Raw genomic sequence first — 19,174 nt, forward strand, 5'->3', positions numbered from 1 at the left:
TGGGATAAAAATTAGCACGAATTAGTTGGAGTTGACTAGCAATTAGTTGAAGGCTTGGCTAAAAAATTAGCCCTCATGTTTAGACGGAGGATGGGTAATTTTGACTAATTTTTATTAGCTAACGATTATCTCTTGGTATCAAACATGTCTTTACTAGCACGCTATGAAGGATTGCCGACCTTTAAAAGGTGAAAAAAGAACAATGGATGTTTGTAATGATCTCATGTTTTTTTCAACTTTCATTTTTATTTATATCGAAGCATTGAGTAGGAAAAACTCGAAATCACAAACGCAAACTTTGCCTCGGCCTATGGAGTACTCATAGTGCATGGTGAAATCTGCAAGAAAAAAATAATTTATTTATATTGGTGATTATGCAAACGATCAAATTTTGCACTGTAGATGTCATTATCAAAATTTGTACAACTAACGGTGGACTATACATGCTGCAAAAATCACGAACATCAACCTGTATGCTATATTAATTGCAGAATAATTCTGGATTGGATTAATTCCATGTTAGCATCAGAGAAGGGAAGGATTTGAAATGAAGAGAGTAAGGAAGGAGAACACGCCATATGACGGTAGGAGGAAGCTTAGTATTCAGTTTTCTGTTCTCATATCTTCTGTCCCCTCTCTCTGAGCTCTCCGTTCATATGTATACAGGCCTTGGGCCACGACGTGAATCACACGGGCGCAGCTGTGTCTGCCTATGATTCACGCCCACTCACGCTCACTGAGCCGCACGCTGGCGCGTCGGACCCGACTGCTTCTCCTTGGCTCAGGCCCGGCCGGGTCCGTGGCGCCCGTGATGCACCCAAGTTCCTCGTTTTCCTCTTGGTTGGTGGCTGACTGTGGTCCGGCTCCTCTGGCGACGCTGACATCCCCTCCCCGACGAAGACCTGCTTGTCCCCAAGCAGGAGCGCGAGGAAATCTTTGTCGGGAGCTTCAGTGTCTTCCCAGGTTGCTAGTGATCTTGGTAGATTGGACCATTGCACCAGCACCTGGGGTACGACGTCGTGGTCAGTGGTGTGGATGCGCCGCTGGAGGATCTTCAGTGGGATTTGCAGCCCGTCGAGAGTGCGGGTGAAAGGTCCTAATATGGCTAGAGGGGGGGTGAATAGCCTATTTAAAAATCTATAAATCAACTAGAACAATTTGATTAGTATGACAAATAGCGTAATGCAAACTTGCTCTAGCTATACAAGGGTTGCAAGCCACCTATCCAACAATTTTAGTTGCAATGAATACTTAGGCACATAAACTTGCTATGTAATTACTCACTAAGAGCTCTCAACCTTGCTACTCTAAAGAGCTCAACTAGATGAATGTAAATAATAAAGCAAGCTCTCAATTCTAATTACACTAAAGAGCTTGTATCAACTAGTTTACAAGAATGTAAATGAGTGAGTAGAGTGATTATACCGACGTGTAGGGGATGAACCAATCACAAGATGAATATATAGCCAATCACCGGGAGAATGCCAAAGAAGAGAGACAATCGATTTTCTCCCGAGGTTCACGTGCTTGCCAACACGCTACGTCCCCGTTGTGTCGACCAACACTTGGTGGTTCGGCGGCTAAGAGGTGTTTCACAAACCTCGTCCACACGATTGGACACCGCAAGAACCGACCCACAAGTGAGGTAACTCAATGACACGAGCAATTTACTAGAGTTACCTTTCGGCGCTCCGCCGGGGAAGGTACAACTCCCCTCACAATCACCGGAGACGGCCACGAACAATCACCAACTCGTGCCGATCCTCCACCGCTGCACCGAGCCGTCTAGGTGGTGGCAACCACCAAGAGTAACAAGCGAAATCCGCAGCGCAACACGAATACCAAGTGCCTCTAGATGCAATCACTCAAGCAATGCACTTGGATTCTCTCCCAATCTCACAAAGATGATGAATCAATGATGGAGATGAGTGGGAGGACTTTGGCTAAGCTCACAAGGTTGTTATGTCAATGAAAAATGTGCAAGAGATTCCCCTTGAGCCGGCCATGGGGCTATAAATAGAGCCCCAATCAAATAGAGCCGTTATACCCCTTCACTGGGCAAAACGCGCTCTGACCGGACGCTCCGGTCATACTGACCGGACCCTGGACACAGCGTCTGGTCCACAGATGTAAGCCACGTGTCATTCTGAGTTAAACTTGAGCCGCCAGATCACAACGGCTATTAACTGACCGGACGCTCCGGCAAAACTGGTCGGACGCAGAATCTGCAGCGTCCGGTCGTTTCCAGTAAGCTCCCCGAGGCGTATTTCTTCGACCGGACGCGTCCGGTCCACCTTGACCGGACACAGACCAGCGTCCGGTGCAATACCCTCGGTACTGTGCAGACCCGTCAGTTTGACCGGACGCAGAAACCAGCGTCCGGTGCTTTCAGACCCAGCGTCCGGTCAGTTGACCGACGCCAGCGTCTTCGCGATCAACTCGTTTTCACTTCTAACTTCTTCACCCTTGATCTAATGTGCCAACCACAAGAATTTGCATCTGGCGCAATAGAGAGGGACCCAAACCCATCTCAACCCTGCAAACACCACCTCCTTTGTAGATGTGCCAACACCACCAAGTGTATCACCTTGTGCACAAGTGTTAGTATATTTTCACAAACATTTTCAAGGGTGTTAGCACTCCACTAGATCCTAAATGCATATGCAATGAGTTAGAGCATCTAGTGGCACTTTGATAACCGCATTCCGATACGAGTTCCACTCCTCTTAATAGTATGGCTATCAATCCTAAATGTGATCACACTTGCTAAGTGTCTTGATCACCAAAACAAAATGGCTCCTATATTTTATACCTTTGCCTTGAGCCTTTTGTTTTTCTCTTTCTTCTTTTCCAAGTTTAAGCATTTTACCATCACCATGCCATCACCATTGTCATGATCTTCGCCATTGCTTCATCACTTGGAGTAGTGCTACCTATCTCATAATTATCTTGATAAACTAGGTTAGCACTTAGGGTTTCATCAATTAACCAAAACCAAACTAGAGCTTTCAGTGGGGAAGATCAGCGATGGAGTGAGATGTAGGCACCGCCGTCTTGAGCTGGGACACATGGAATATGGGATGAATAGTTGAATTCTCTGGAAGCTTGAGCTTGTACGCGACGTCGCCCACACGTCCGGTGACCTGAAACAGGCCAAAGAATTTGAAAGCGAGCTTTTGATTAGCGCGTGGAGCCAAAGATGTTTGGACATAAGGCTGTAGTTTGAGGCTTCTGAGCCCGAACAAGGTGCTGCTGAATGAGTGTGTTCATCATGGACTTTGCCTTCATCCAATCATCAAGATGAACTAAGGAAACTGAACTGTCAGCAGAGATCCCAAAGTGTTGAGGGTGATGACCATAGAGAACAAAAAATGGTGAATGGCTTAGTGAAGAATGCCATGTGGTGTTGTACCAATACTCAGCCAGAAAAATCCACTCAATCCACTTAGCTGGACAAGAACTGACAAAGCAGCATAAGAATGTTTCCAAGCATTGATTCACGCGCTCCGTTTGGCCGTCGGTTTGAGGATGGTAAGCTGAAGACATCTAGAGAGTGACTCCGGCCAAACAGAAAAGCTCTTGCCATAGCTGACTGGTGAAGATCTTGTCTCGGTCGGATACAATCAACAATGGCAGACCGTGGAGGCGGTACACATTGGTGATAAATGTCTTGGCCACTGTAAGAGCAGTAAATGGATGAGCCATTGGAATGAAGTGTGCATACTTGGAAAAATGATCCACAATCACCATGATACAATTTTTGCCACCAGACAGTGGAAGGCCCTCCACAAAGTCCATTAAAATGCTTTGCCAGGCCATACTGGGAACCGGTAAAGGCTGAAGTAGACCTGGGTACTTGGCGTGATCGGGCTTGGCTTGCTGACAAGTAGGACAGGCAGTGACAAACTGATGATTTCAAACCCATCCAGGCAAAGAGATGCTTGATTCGTCTGTAGGTGGCAGGAAATCTCGAATGACCACCCACTGGTGAAGAATGGAAAGCCGTGATAATCCTTTGTTGGAGAATGACATCTGAACCTACCCAAATACGACCCTTGTATCGAAGGAGCCCTTGGTGCAGAGAGAAGTTTGGTTTAGAGGTGGCAGAGACAGCTAACTTAGTCATCAGTTCTTGAGCCTGAGCATCAGAAGCATAACTATGGATGATGGCATCGAGCCAGGAAGGTACTGGTGCTGAAACGGCAGATAACTCCTCTGGGTGGCCTATGCGAGACAGTGCATCTGCAACTCGATTGTCAGTGCCTGGTTTATAAACTATTCTGTATTGCAAGCCCAACAACTTAGTGAAAACCTTCTGTTGCCATGCAGTGTGAAGGCGCTAATCACTCAGATGAATGAGGCTTTTGTGATTGGTGAAAATGACAAACTCACCCAGCTGCAGATATGAATGCCACTAATCAACAACAATGATGATAGCCATGTACTCTTTCTCGTAGGCTGACAACCCTTGATTCTTGGGTCCCAGAGCTCGACTGAGGAACGCGAGGGGATGCCCCTCCTGAAGGAGTATCGCACCGACCCCATAGTGAGAAGCATCTGTCTCAATACAGAATTGCTGCTTGAAATCAGGTAGTGCCAGCACTGGAGCAGAACTCAAACATTTCTTCAGAGATTGGAATGTTGTCTCATGTTTAGTCGACCATACAAACAGCGAATGCTTCTTCAACAACGTTGTCAGCGGCTTGGAAATGACTGCATAATGTCGGACGTAACGGCGGTAGAAACCGGCGAATCCGAGAAAGCTACGAAGTTCCTTGATTGTAGTCGGCGTTGGCCAAGAAACCACTGCCTCAATTTTAGCCGGGTCTGTAGCTACACCGTTAACACTGATGACATGGCCCAAATAAGAAATCTTAGTTTGCGCAAACTTGCATTTGGATAGCTTGATGTGCCACTAATCTTGGGCTAGCAAGGAAAAAACCAGACGTAGATGGTCGAGATGCTCCTCAAAAGACTTGCTGTAAATGAGTATATCATCAAAGAAAACAATAGCACACCGGCGGAGGCAAGGTTTCAGAGTACTGTTCATGGCGCCTTGGAAAGTGCCTAGCGCACCAGAAAGGCCAAAGGCGACAACCTTGAATTCATAATGACCCACATGAGTGGAGAACGTTGTTTTATGCTCTTCACCTTCACGTAACCGTATCTGGTGATAGCCTGATAGGAGGTCCAGAGTAGAGAAATACCGAGCACCGACAAGCTCATCCATGAGTTGCTCAAACACTGGAATAGGAAATGCAGTCTTGACAGTAAGTGCATTGAGGTAGCGATAGTCCACACAAAATCTCCAGGAACCATCTTTTTTGCGTACCAGCAATACAGGTGAATTGAATGGTGAAGTACTGGGTTGGATTATGCCCTGTTGCAGCATAGAGTCAACCTGAGCTTCAATTTCATCCTTAAGGGCTGGCAAGTAATGGTATGGCCGAACTGTGACAGGCCTAGCCCCTTCAATCAACAGTATCACATGATCACATGCTCTCTTAGGTGGTAGTTGGTCAGGTGGAGAAACAACTGAAAGAAATTCATTCAGTAAGACACTGATGGCTGGAGGTAACTTAACCTCTGTAGCAGTGGGTTGTGGAGTGATACTGAATATCTACACCAACAACTCATCATCCCTAGGAGCCTCTAATAATGGATTGCCTTGTAACCTGACAGTTGTACCTTTATAAGGAATGACCAACCAACGATGCAACCAAACCACCTTCATTGGACTGAAGAGTTGTAGCCAATCCATGCCAAGGATCATGTCATAGTGTGTGATGGGCAAAACCTTGAAATCATGATTAAACTGGTACTGTTGAATACTCCATACTGCTGCTGGCAATTGTGCAGAACACTGCATGAAGTCTCCATTAGCTACTTTAACAGCTAGTGAAGGACACTTAACTAGAACGACAGATAGCTGAGATAGTAAATTCTAGCTGATAAATGATGTGGAGCTACCTGAGTCCAGGAGGATCAGGACCGGCTGCTGCTGAAACATGCCTTGGAATTACAAGGTCTTTACCCCCGGTTGTGCTATAGTGTTAGAAGATAGGCAGTAACAGGTTTCTTCTGGCTCTGGTCCGTCATTGCTCTCTGTTGTCGGAACCTCTACTGGTTCTTCGGAGAAAAGAGCATAGAGCTCGTCCAAGACATGGAGTCCCACTTGCTGCGCACAATTGTGTTCACGATTCCACTTCTCTCCACAGTGATCACACAAACCACGGGCACGCCGGTAAGCCTTGAGATCAGCTAGCTTCTTGTCCAGTGGTTTTTGATTCAACAAAGGCTTGTCCACTGTGCCAACTTGCAAACTGTCTTGTCGAGGAGGAAGGGGATAGCCGGCCTTCTGATGCCATGGCTTGAACTCACATTTCCGTGATGACTCCGTAGCCTCTTCCTGCAACAACACCAAAGTATACGCAATATCCAGGGAATCGGGGCGTTGAACAAGAATGACAGTACGAATGTCTGAATGTAAGCCATCTAGGAAACGAGTGATGTAATGTAGAGCATTTGTGGAGGAATCATAGGCTGTGAGCTGGTCAACAAGTTCAGAGAAACGATCAACATAATCTTGCACAGAAGAAATTTGGCGAATGCAGTTCATCTTGCGAAGGAGGTATTCATGTTGATTGTGATCAAAGCGGGTATGCAAGGCTTGACAAAATTCAGACCAGGTCATGATTTTCAGTTTGTCAGTAACTGATTGGATCCAATGTTTGGCAGGGCCAAGGAATTGCATGCGTGAGCACTGAATCCAGACTGAAGGATCAACAGAGTACATGTCAAAGTAATCTTCAGCGCAAGTTATCCAGAGTTTGAGGTCAGTGCCATCAAAGGTTGGGAAGGACATTTTTGGAAGCTTGCCGGTGGGGTTACGGTGGGTCTTAGGTGGGCGATTGTGGGATAACACTAAGTCATATGCAGTGCCATAAAACTTAGGGGGGTTTGCAGAGGAGTTGTCCATACCCATGACCGGGGAATGAGTATAGGTTGTGACAACCCCAAACTCATTCTCCTGGTGGTGAGGATCGACATCGTGCCCGTTGGGCCGAGCAGCCTTGTAGCCAGCAGATGCAGATGCGGCGTGCTGCTCCGACTTGACTGGTGGCTTGGTGAAGATAGTCGGCTCGAGGTGAGCGGCGGCGGACTCAATCACAGATTGGTTCCAGTACTTGTCGAGCTTGCCGATGTGAAGATGGAGGTCGTCGACGATGCCTTCGTGTTCCTGGCGCCATGAGGTGAGATCTGAAGCGGTCTTCTCAATGGAGCTGAGGCATGCGTCCTGGCGAAGCTCAAAGTCGATGATCCGTTGCTCGACCGCCGTGTCGGCCTCCCGGAAGCGCTTGTCCAGGACTTCATCCGCTTCGCTGAATCGCCGCTCGAGGAGATCCGTCTGCTCGGTGATTTGCTTCTAGGTGACGGCTTGCGCGGTGGCGGGTTTTTGGAACTCCGCCAACAGTAGCTGGATATCCGGATTCATGGCGCCCCGACATTTGGTGGAACGAGTATGGTGGAATCGAATCGGAGGCTTTGGCGGTGGTGGCGGTGGTGATGGATCCAGGTCGCATGTTCTCGGCTCGATTCGCGGATCCGGGGATTTGCAGGAAATCAATTGCACTACAGCAGGTAACTGCGACGCGATGAAATCTACTAACCACGGCAAATTGCGAATCAGAGTAGAGAAAGAGAACGCGAAGGAGAATCGGAAGGCTCTGGATACCAATTGTTAGCATTAGAGAAGGGAAGGATTTGAAATGAAGAGAGGAAGGAAGGAGAACACGCCAGATGACGGTAGGAGGAAGCTTAGTATTCCGTTTTCTGTTCTCATATCTTCTGTCCCCTCTCTCTGAGCTCTCCGTTCATATGTATACAGGCCTTGGGCCACGGCGTGAATCACACGGGCGCATCTGTGTCTGCCTATGATTCACGCCCACTCACGCTCACTGAGCCGCACGCTAGCGCGTCGGACCCGACTGCTTCTCCTTGGCTCAGGCCCGGTCAGGTCCGTGGCGCCCGTGATGCGCCCAGGTTCCTCGTTTTCCTCTTGGTTGGTGGCTGACTGAGGTCCGGCTCCTCTGGCGACGCTGACATTCCGGTGTCTCCATCAAATGATATTCCATAATCCTATTCAAAATTACAATTTTTGCAAGATATTTGCAGGTCACCTCTAATCAGTCTCATTAAATATTACATGGGGTACCATTAGGCCAAGTTTGTGGAGAAGTCCTACTCTCCTAGCATCTCTCGTGTTCTTCTACTTAGCACTCGAGAAGTTTCAGTTTCTGTCCACACCACTCCCTTTCAAATTGATGAATTTGCTTTCGCAGCCACGGAAATCGGAAGCACCTAACTGTGATTTTTGAACCTCTGATCCATCTTTCTTGGCCTGGCATTTTTCTTCAGTGATGACTTGCACGGTCGAGAGCCAAGATATTTTTGCTAATTGATGTGATGTGCGACGATAATGACACTTGTTAATTAATTAGTTATCTCCCAAAGTCCCAATGTGCTAGTCCTAATAGTGGAAGAAATGTTACTAGCATAGCATCACTTCTTGGCTTCCTGCCAAAGCGAAATTATTGTACTCTCACTACTGTTCAGATAGGTGCTGATCATCTTCTAGATATGAAAAAGATATTTGTGTTGGAACATGAGTTCTGCTACATCCATCAGAAAGGTTGACGGCGATGTGTGCATGAATAATGCCAATTGCAGTACACGAATATTTGCTACCAGTAGAAATTTGTTTCGAAAGCGTGCTATGCACGTACTTCGTTAAGGGAAGTTGGAAAATAGTTACACGTCCCGATGGGCACAGCGGCGAGTTGCCAATGCCGACATCGGGTGAAACACAGACACAGCACTACGGGAATAAGGATATTTGCCTAGTGCCAGGACACTCGGCAAAGTCTAAAAAACACTCGGCAAACGACACTCAGTGAATTTTAGTCGGCAAACAGACTTTGCCGAGTATTTTTTTGTCGGGCACTCGGCAAAGCCTTTGCCGAGTGTCGGAAAAGCACTCGGCAAAGATTTACACTCGGCAAAATAAAAATACGAAAAAAGACCCAAAAATAATAGCAAAATTTTTTTTCAGGGGAGGCCGCCACCGACCAGCGGTCGCCCATCTCCATCGAAGTCGGAGCATTTTTTGCGCTAAATTCGCGGCTAACGCGGCTGACGGGATTTGAACTCACAACCTCTTTCTCGCATGTCTGCTGCTCTACCACTGCACTACACTGTCATTTATGTCTAGATTCTATTATCTATCCTCATATATTATACTAAATCGAGAGTAAATTGCTTGTTTGAGGCCCTAAACGAATTCAAATCAAAAAGTGGTCAACTACAAAGTTTCATAACTTTTCGAGATCTACAATTTTAATTTAGGAAGTTTTTCCATCCAAGGTCGTTTGAAAAATTCGAATTTCAAATTTGAGAGATTCAAACGTAGTTTTGCATGATAAGATGATTTCAAATCAAAAAGTTGTCAACTACATAGTTTCATAACTTTTAGAGATCTACAATTTTCATTTAGGAAGTTTTTCCATCCGAGGTCTTTTGAAAAATTCAAATTTTAAAATTTTCAAATTCAAAACGTCATTTTTGCATGACAAGATGATTTCAAATCAAAATGTTACCAAATACAAAATTTCATAACTTCTCAAGATCTACAAAGTTTATTTTGGTCATTTGTTCATCCGACATAGTGGTAGTAACATTATTCACAAATCTTATATATCTCTCTTCTACTCTCATGAAACTAATGAGAGATATGAGAGATGTAGATTTTATAAAAAACGTTATTGTCGCTTTGTCAAATGAAGAAATGACCAAATAAACTTTGTAGATCTTGAGAAGTTATTCAACTTTGTAGTTGAAAAGTTTTCATTTGAATTCATTTAGGGCCTCAAAAATTGTTTTGAAAAACTGATTTGCCAAGGGCCAAAAAAAATACACACGGCAAAATGCCTGTTTGCCGAGTGCCAAAACAAAGGTACTCGGCAAAATACATCTTTGCTGAGTGCCAGAAAAAAGGCACTCGGCAAAGACGTATTTTGTCGTGTGCCGAAAAATAGCACTCGGCAAAATACATCTTTGTCGAGTGCCAGAAAAAAGGCACTCGGCAAAGACGCATTTTGCCGTGTGCCGAAAAATAGCACTCGGCAAAATACATCTTTGCCAAGTGCCAGAAAAAGGCACTCGGCAAAGACGCATTTTGTCGAGTGTTTTTTTGCCTGGTGTATTTTATTTGGCACTCAGCAACGACCGTCTTTGCCGAGTGCCCGATAAAATACACTCGGCAAAGCCTCCGGCACTCGGCAAAGTGCCGGTTTCCGGTAGTGCAGATCACCGGCTCAACGGTGGAGCTATACGGTTGTACTAAGTGAAGAACAATATTGCGACTGAGGGGTAGGCGTGGACTTAGGCCGCCACCGCGAAGAGCGGCGCTAAGCTCCGGTAGCCGGCCGCGATCCAGGAGTCAGCCTCTTCTCGGATCAAGGCGAGGACCTGGAGCGGCGTCCTGCCGTTGTTGTTGAACGTCCGTCTGTTGTGCTCCTTCCAGAGTTCCCACAAGACGAGTAGTACAAGGGAGTCGAAGCCATGCTTGAAGGATTCCGGCACCGCTGTCCGTGCTTGCTGCCACCAATTCGCTAGGGAGGAGTCATCGTTCGGTCGTAGGTGCTGGAAACCAACGCGCGCCAGCAGCCGGTGCCAGACCTCGCGAGTGAAGATGTAGGAGGCCAGTAGGTGGTCGGTGGTCTCATCGTCCTGGTCGCACAAGGCTCAATCAATGCTCTGCTGAAGTACATGGCACATCCGGCGCTCCGCCTTCCATAGGTGGCCATGCAACGCAAGCCAGAAGAAGAATTTCACCTTTGGTGGGACCGATGCTCTCCAAATGTCGTTGGCACCGAGCAGCGATGTCATACCAGTGAAGAATGCTCGATATGTCGAGGACCTTGAATAGTCACCATTTGCCATCCACTTCCAGATGAGGCGGTCCAGGGTATGCGACACTAACTGTACACCCTCGACCTTGTCCCAGAGGTGGACATACTCGCAAAGGACTGCAGCAGTGGGCGCGCCGGTGATGTCTCATGCCCACTATCTGTCGGGGACCAATACTAGGGTACCCGAAGAGGAGGAGCTAATGGTCATCAATATTATTCATCCGATCAGTCAAGAGCGCGACTATAGCTCCAACTGACCCCCCGATGCACGGGCTCCGCCTTGCCCGACCTCTGGGGGCGGGCTCCACCTTGCCTGACCTTGATGCCGCGATCTTAGTCTCGCCCGACCTCTGGGGGCGGGCTCAGCCTTGCCCGACCTCGAGGCCATGAGCTCTGCCTCGCCCAACCTCTGGGGGCGGGCTCCGCCTCGCCCTACCCAGAGGCCGCGCGCTTCGCCTCGCCCAACCTCTGGTGGCGGGCTCCGTCTCGTCTGACCCTGAGGCCGTGGGCTCCACCTCGTCCAACCTCTGGGGCGGGCTCCGTCTCGCCCGACCCCGAGGACGTGGGCTCCACCTAGCCCAACGGGGACCCATACCACTACAACCACTCCAGGTCCAAGCACATGGGCCTGGGTCAAAACTCTGACACCAAGGAAGAGACCGGCACGCCCTGATGTAACATGCGGCCATGATGGGCCGTACGTGAGGATTCACATCAAGAACAGCGTCGGGCGTACCGGTGCTGTTCTACCTAATCCTCGTACGAACACTGACAGGCACGTCAGTTCACCACGACGTCCACCGGGACAGAATGGACCGCCATGACCGGCAGACGATACCTGCGCATGGCATCAGTGATGAACAAAGCCATGACGTGGAGACATCCCTGTTGACGTCTACAGGGTCAGCGGGACCCACCTAAAGGAGAAGAAGGACCCAGCAACCCTGAAAGTCTTCTTCTCTCTCGTTCTTCTCTTTTCCTCCGTTGTAATCCCCGCTTTCCTTTGGCCTATAAAAGGGAAAGCAGGACGTTCCATGAAGGAGGCCGATCCAATCCGACCCGATAGATCCAGATTCACACAAGAGCACGGCATGAGTACATGGCTGAGCAACAACCAAGTTCTCAGCACCCGCTCACTCCTTTCATCAGAGACTTGGGATCCTTTTCCTCTCTCGCCTGTTTGTAACCCCTACTACAAACTTAGAGTGCTAGTAACATGAGCAGCAACGATGAGCTAGACATAGGGACTTTTTGCCTGAACCAGTATAAACATCGTGTCCTCTAAGCACACCATCCGAGCCAGACACGCAATACTAGAAATTTACTCGTCTGTGGTAACTCGAAACACTGACAGTTGGCGCGCCAGGTAGGGGCCCTTTGCTTGTCTCGATGTCCACACCAGGCGTCGGATGGCTAGTCACGGCATCAGCTAGGTCCCGGGCGCGCACGTGCGCTTTGGGAACCTAGACTTCATCGTCATGATGGAGGAAGGGTTGGTGTAGGCTCCCACCGCCGTCCAACCTCTCCACCTCACCGGCCTCGACACGATCGCCGAGGCACTTGAGGAGCTGCAACTGCATGCACCGGAGGCCCACACCCCTGGGAGTGACCAACCCCTCGGCTTCGATTACGGGAGGCTAGAGCGCTAGCTTGGTGCCTTCCTAGGACCCCGACCGTCCCGAAAGGACCTACGCCACCTCACCTTCTCGTTCACCAACATCATGACACAACTTTCCAGAGGAGAGCCGCTCTCCCTAGAATACCTCATCCGGAGCACCCCGATAGCGCTCCCGTTAGGTCTCTGTAATGACGCAAAGACCGTTGGCCACCCTGTGGCTCAACGCATGCCTCCACCACCCATGAACAATGAGTTCATGGGGATGACCGAATATGTTGTGGAATCTTTCCATGACCTCCTTGCTGGAGAATCGGAGTCACCCTCTATCGATGAAATATGGTCGGTAGTCCACCGAGGGGGGTGCCCGTGGTGGTAGATTGTCGGTAGACGGTGCGTGTAATCAGGAACCAGATGGTTACAGAGGCACAAGACACAAGATTTATACAGGTTCGGCCACTGTGTTGGTGTAATACCTATGTCCTGTGTCTCATTATTCTGTATTGATTGAGATCTAGATGGATTGTCCTGTCCTCTAGGGGACCCTTGTCTCTCCTTATATACTCCAAAGAGATAAGGTTACAAGTAAAGTATCCAATTTGGTACTATTACAATATCTAGTACAACTTGTAATCTAGCCGTGTACGTCTTGATCTTACGGGCCGGGCCACCTCGGATGGTGCGGCCCATGTACCATCTTGTGGTACCCGGGGGTATATCCCCCACAGCTAGTCCCTGAGCGCCATGTATTCTGATGCGACATGCCATTTTAACCTTCTCCGAACAGTGAGGCTTGAGTTCTTGACATCTCCAACCACCGTTGTCGCCGGAGAAATAGGTTGTCCGAAGCATGTATGGTGCTCTTAAGAAGAAAGAAAAAGATTTCCGTCCTGGGAAGTGTGCCCACTTGTATTTCTGAAAAGAAATGTAAGTGCGTCTTGAAGCGTAGCGTCTTTGATCATCAGAGGCGTAGTGGTCGAAAAACAAGCACATTCACCGCAAGGTGAAGTGTGCCCACTTCGTCCCCAAGCCTGGTAGTAGGTGATGCAGGCATGTGGTGCCAGGGTCTAAAAAGAATTCCCAGTTAAGTTGAGAATCCAATCGTCGTACAGGCGATACGAGATGCATCGGCAGGTGCATCGTACCGATGTAGTCCCCGAGCTTGCTGGAAGGCGTGGTATGAGCCTTGTAGCAAGGTCTAAGTGAGAAAAATACCCCAACTATATGTGAGTCGACAGTTGCATGTAGTCGAGACGCAAAGTCCCCGAGTCGTGGTCGGAGAGTGGTCGAGGCAGTCCCCGATCATAGGTCGAGGAGCGAGCGACGAAGTCCCCGAGCTATGGTTGGAGAGTGATCGAGGCAATCCCCGAGCATAGGTCGAGAAGCGAGCGACGAAGTACATGATGTACAAAATAATAAATTATGGAGAAAAAATCAGCGGTGAAGAAATAGCGTATGACGCTCAGCAGTCATTTGCAAATGAGCATGATGTGATAAAGCAGTCGGTGCTTTGTAAACATCAGTGTTAATGTGAAGTTTGTGTTTATACTTAATATAAACTGCCCGACCAGTTAGTATGTAGCTGAGTCTCCAGCCCTAGCTAGCCCGTTAACCATAACACGGGGCGTGGAGCCCGTGCACGTGTAGGAAGAACGAAGCGTCGCTAAGGAGCCGCTGCCGACCACCCATAACGCAGAGGGCAGACGCTCGTGCACGTGTAGGGAGGAGCCGGAGACAGAGCCTTTTCTGGAGACATCGAGCGTCAACATGACTGGTCGAGGATTTGCATTAAGTATAGCTGTATGTTATATTTAAGATTGTATACATGGACAAACGTTATTTGAAGAATAACCATGATGAGGACGTTTGTGGAGAAACGTCGTAATGAAAAAATTATATTAAATATAAATATTAGAAGTGTACTTATCTTTGGATAGAAATCTGGTCGGCGGTGATGAAGTTGTCCGGTCCTCGAGCTTTCCGACCTGTCGTCGTGACGGTGGTCGCGGTTGTCATAGCGCCGTTCTTCGCGGCGATCATCATTGCGATGTGGTCTGGTGGTCAACGTGGTCGGAGCTCGGCAGAGCCGCTTGGGACGTGGTCGACGTGGTCCGTGGTCGATGTGGTTGGAGCTCGGCGGAGCCGCTCGAGACGTGGTCGACATGGTCCGTGGTCGACGTGGTCGGAGCTCAGCGGAGCCGCTTGGGACGTGGTTCGCTAGACGGCTTGGACGTGTATGCGGAGTCGTAGGCGAACAGGGCGTAGTTGGAACGCGTTGGCCATGCAAAGGTCAGAGCTCGCAACGTGCGGAGTCATGGCGTAGCTTGACGAAGTCTAGAGCACGGGTTGAAGTTGTCGGCATCGATCCCGTTGATGTCGAAGTCAAAAAGTGTCGAAGTAGAACTGTGTTCCTGGGGCGAAGCGCCTGGCCTCGACGTCCGCTGCTGGAGACTTGGATAAAGATGGCTTGCTTGTTTGATCCATGGTCTTCGTATGCATGGTGCTATAGATGCACGTACATGCAAGCGTTCATGTATGAATACATACAACTCCTGATTGCTTGCATGCCGGATTGGGTCATGTCGTGAAGACGTTGGACTCTTGTCATAGCAGAGGCAATCAGCGCAGAAGCCAAAGCCCCCGTCGTGTCTAAGTTGGAGTCGGACGTGGTTTGGATGACCTATTCATGCATGTATATACCTGTATACGCCTTGGCGTTGCTTGCTTGTGGAAGCTATATAACTAGCTTGCATGATGACGTAGATCAAGAACCCATGCATGCAAGCCGGAATTAGCCAGCACGCCTTTCAGATCTTGAATGCTCCTTTGTTTACTGGATGGATGATTCTGGAATCATCGGTTGGTGGCGTACGACACTATCTAGTCGGCGTTGACAAAGTTGCCCGGCGCTCGAGCTTTCCGAACTGTCATCATGGCGGCAGTCGCGGTTGTCACGGCGCCGTTCTTCGCGGTGATCATCATTGCGACGCGGTAGGTGGTCGGAGTAAGTAGGCCGGGCGACGTCACCCTTGTGACGCTGGTCGGCGACTCGGGCGGAGTAATCGGTGTGTATGATGGCTCGGACGGCTCACTTAGATGGCTCGACGGTTCAATGTGCGCGTGCGCCACGTTTATGCCGGCGGAGTGGGCTGCCCGCGATTTGCTTCCATGTTTTCACATGTTGATGCCACGGTCGCAAGGAAATTATTTCCATATATGCTTGACGCCATATATGTGTGTGCACATGCAAGTGCCGTAGCAATCTGTAGTTGGCCTTCCTTCCATGTATATACGTATATACATAAGCGCATGCAACTAGCTTTGCATGGCTCAAGTAATTGGCTTGCATGGCGTACAGATTCCTTCGTTGTCCGCTTGTCGATGCTTGTATGATGCAAGTTGCATGTCGCTGTACGTGCATCACCATCTCGTAATGACAAGACTTCTTGATTGCTGAGGCCTTGATTTGAACATTGATGCGTGTTGGAGACGGAGAAGGTGGAGTTGCAGATCGACTTGTGATTAGATCGGATCTGAACAAAGCTGAGATGAAATCGCATCTGGAGTGGACGGAGACGAGACGACACGCATTATTCTTGATGCCAAACTTGCTGTGGAGCGTAGAATCACGTGGCCAAATGCAGGAGTATCAGGACGAGTTGCGTAGCGACGTCAAGCCGCCACGAATAGCCTCAAGATGATGACTCCATCCCGATTTTTAGCAGATGTTAAGAGAAATTCCCCATCTGGCTTGCCAAAGGATCAGCACGCACGACCCCTAAAGGGGCCCTCTACCTAGCGCGCCTCTGTCGATGAAATATGGTCTGCAGTCCATCGAGGGGGGTGCCTGTGGTGGTAGATTGTCGGTAGACGGTGCGTGTAATCAGGAACCAGATGGTTACAGAGGCACAAGACACAAGATTTATACAGGTTCGGCCGCCGTGTTGGCGTAATACCTACGTCCTGTGTCTCATTATTCTGTATTAATTGAGATCTAGATGGATTGTCCTGTCCTCTAGGGGACCCTTGTCTCTCCTTATATACTCCAAAGAGACAAGGTTACAAGTAAAGTATCCAAGTTGGTACTATTACAATATCTAGTACAACTTGTAATCTAGCCGTGTACGTCTTGATCTTACGGGCCGGGCCACCTCGGATGGTGCGGCCCATGTACCATCTTGTGGTACCCGGGGGTATATCCCCCACACCCTCCAGCTCTGACTCTAGCAGGGGGAGCCATCACCCCTCTCATGAATATTTCATGGTAGGTACCCCCGAGGGACACATCGAAAGCATCCATGAGGGAGAGGCTACCCCAACAAACGACTTCGACGATGAGGTCAAGAGGGATGCAGGGGCCCCACCTCATCTATGGGTGGAGCAGCTGAAGGCCTAGCACCAAGAACCCGACAAAGCATGACTCCAGCTTGAGTAGGAATGCACGGAGCTCGAGCGAGAGATCGAGCGCTATGGAGACGACGGGCGTGCGTGTGCCATGGCCCACGACGTGAACCAGAGGATCATCGAGGACGATGAAGCCCTCCCACACTTCACCTGGGTGAGCAAGAACATCGCTACTGCGGTGGCCTTGCCCTAAGGGCTTTCGGGGCCCGCGACACCCGAGGATCGTTGGGCCCATTGTGAGATTCGCATGCTATTCGAGCGTACGGCAGCGTAGCAGACCGAGAGCTCACTGTCCTAATGATGCGAGCTCAACGCCAGCCAGCGCATGCCCTCAGAGCGACCCAACATGGATGTGTCAGTCCACTAGGCGTACTGAGGTGGCAGGCCACACACCGTGGTCCCGGTGCATGAGCGTCTCGAGCGCAACCATGACGCGCACGACACCCTCGATGCCCACAGGCGTGCCCGCAGTGATGCGAGGGAGGGGGCTAGATGCGGCTACCACCCTCGTCGTGGCGGACACTATGACAGCGGCGAGAACCAAAGCCCGAGCCCTGACTTGCTAGGACCTCAGGCCTTTGGCCGACACATCCTCAACGCCGCCTTTCCACCGTGGTACCGACCACCGACCAACATCCCAAATACTCTGGGGAAACAAACTCTAGACTATGGCTTGAGGATTATCGTCTTGCTTGCCAAGCCGGTGGAGCGGAAAATGATGATTTCATTATCCGTAACCTTCCATTATTCCTAGCCGATTCGGTGCGAACGTGGTTGGAACATCTTTCGCCCAACAGAATCCAAAGTTGGGCGGACCTAAAAGAGATTTTCGTGGGAAACTTCTAGGGCACATACACATGTCCTGGAAACCCATGGCATCTAAAAAATTGCTAACAGAAGGCCAAGGAAACTCTTTGTGGGTATATTCGGTGCTTCTCCCGGTAGTGCCAGAGGAAGTTGCGTCACTACTTCGAGTCGCATCTGGTGACGGTCGTGACATCCTTCCCTCTCGGCGAGGTCATCCAAAACCGGAATGCCATAGGAAGAATCACAAAGTGGGCACTCGAGCTGATGGGTCAAGGCATTTCATATGCCCCTCAGATGGCCATCAAGTCCCAAGTGCTGGTTGATTTTGTTGCAGAGTGGACCGAGGTCCAAATGCCACCAGCAGTCATCGACCAAGAGTACTGGATGATGTACTTCGATGGATCGCTAATGAAGAAAGGCGCTGGTGGGGGGCTGGTCTTCGTTTCACCCCTCGGGGAACACTTGAGGTACATGGTTCACATCCATTTCCCCTCCTCCAACAATGTGGCCGAGTATGAGGCACTCATCAACAGCCTACAGATCGTCGTCGAGCTAGGTATCCGACGGCTTAACGTTCGGGGTGACTCCCAGCTGGTCATTGACCAAGTCATAAAGGAATCAAGCTACCACAACGCCAAGATGGCTGCATATTGCCAAGAGGTCCACCAACTGGAGGACAAGTTCAACGGTCTCAAGCTCAATCACATCCTAAGGCGTCTCAACGAGGCAGTCGATGCGCTAGTGAAAACGGCGTCCGGCCGAGAGACAATGCCGACGGGCATCTTCACCAGCGATCAGTACAAGCCCTCGGTCCGCTATAAGGAGCCAGAACATGCCGGTGATAGGCCACCCGCCCTTGGCTTAGGGACTAACCAGCCGTCGGCTCCATCCAACCCCGAAGTCATGGAGCTTGACGAGGATCCAACGATAGAGCCCGACCCTTTGGCCGACTAGAGGACGCCTTACCTCAACTACCTCCTCCGTGAGGCACTGCCGATGGACAAAATGGAGGCTCGGTGGCTCGCGTGTCGTGCCAAGTCCTTTGTCCATATTGAAGGCAAGCTCCACAGGCAAAGCCACACCGAGATCCTATAGCGCTACATCCCCATCGAACAAGGGAAGCGGTTGATGAGCGATACCATGGTGGGGGTCTGCGGTCACCATGTCGCGCCTAGAACCCTGGTTAGAAACACGTTCTGACAAGGCTTCTATTGGCCGACCATGGTAGCTGACGCTGAACATATCATGTGCACCTATGAAGGGTGTCAATACTACGCTCGGTAGACCCACTTACCGACCCAAGCACTCCAAATGATCCCCATCACATGGTCATTTATGGTCTGGGGGCTCGATCTGGTCGAACCTCTCAAGAGGGCAC

At 49.6% G+C, this 19,174-nt stretch overlaps 1 pseudogene; it reads right to left on the minus strand.

Annotated features, from left to right (window-relative positions):
- Positions 1-717: 717 nt before the first annotated feature.
- LOC136477295 (uncharacterized) lies at positions 718-6,979 on the minus strand (annotated as a pseudogene).
- Positions 6,980-19,174: the final 12,195 nt, after the last annotated feature.

The sequence above is a fragment of the Miscanthus floridulus genome, chromosome 8 (assembly GCF_019320115.1).
Source record: "Miscanthus floridulus cultivar M001 chromosome 8, ASM1932011v1, whole genome shotgun sequence".
NCBI lineage: Eukaryota > Viridiplantae > Streptophyta > Magnoliopsida > Poales > Poaceae > Miscanthus > Miscanthus floridulus.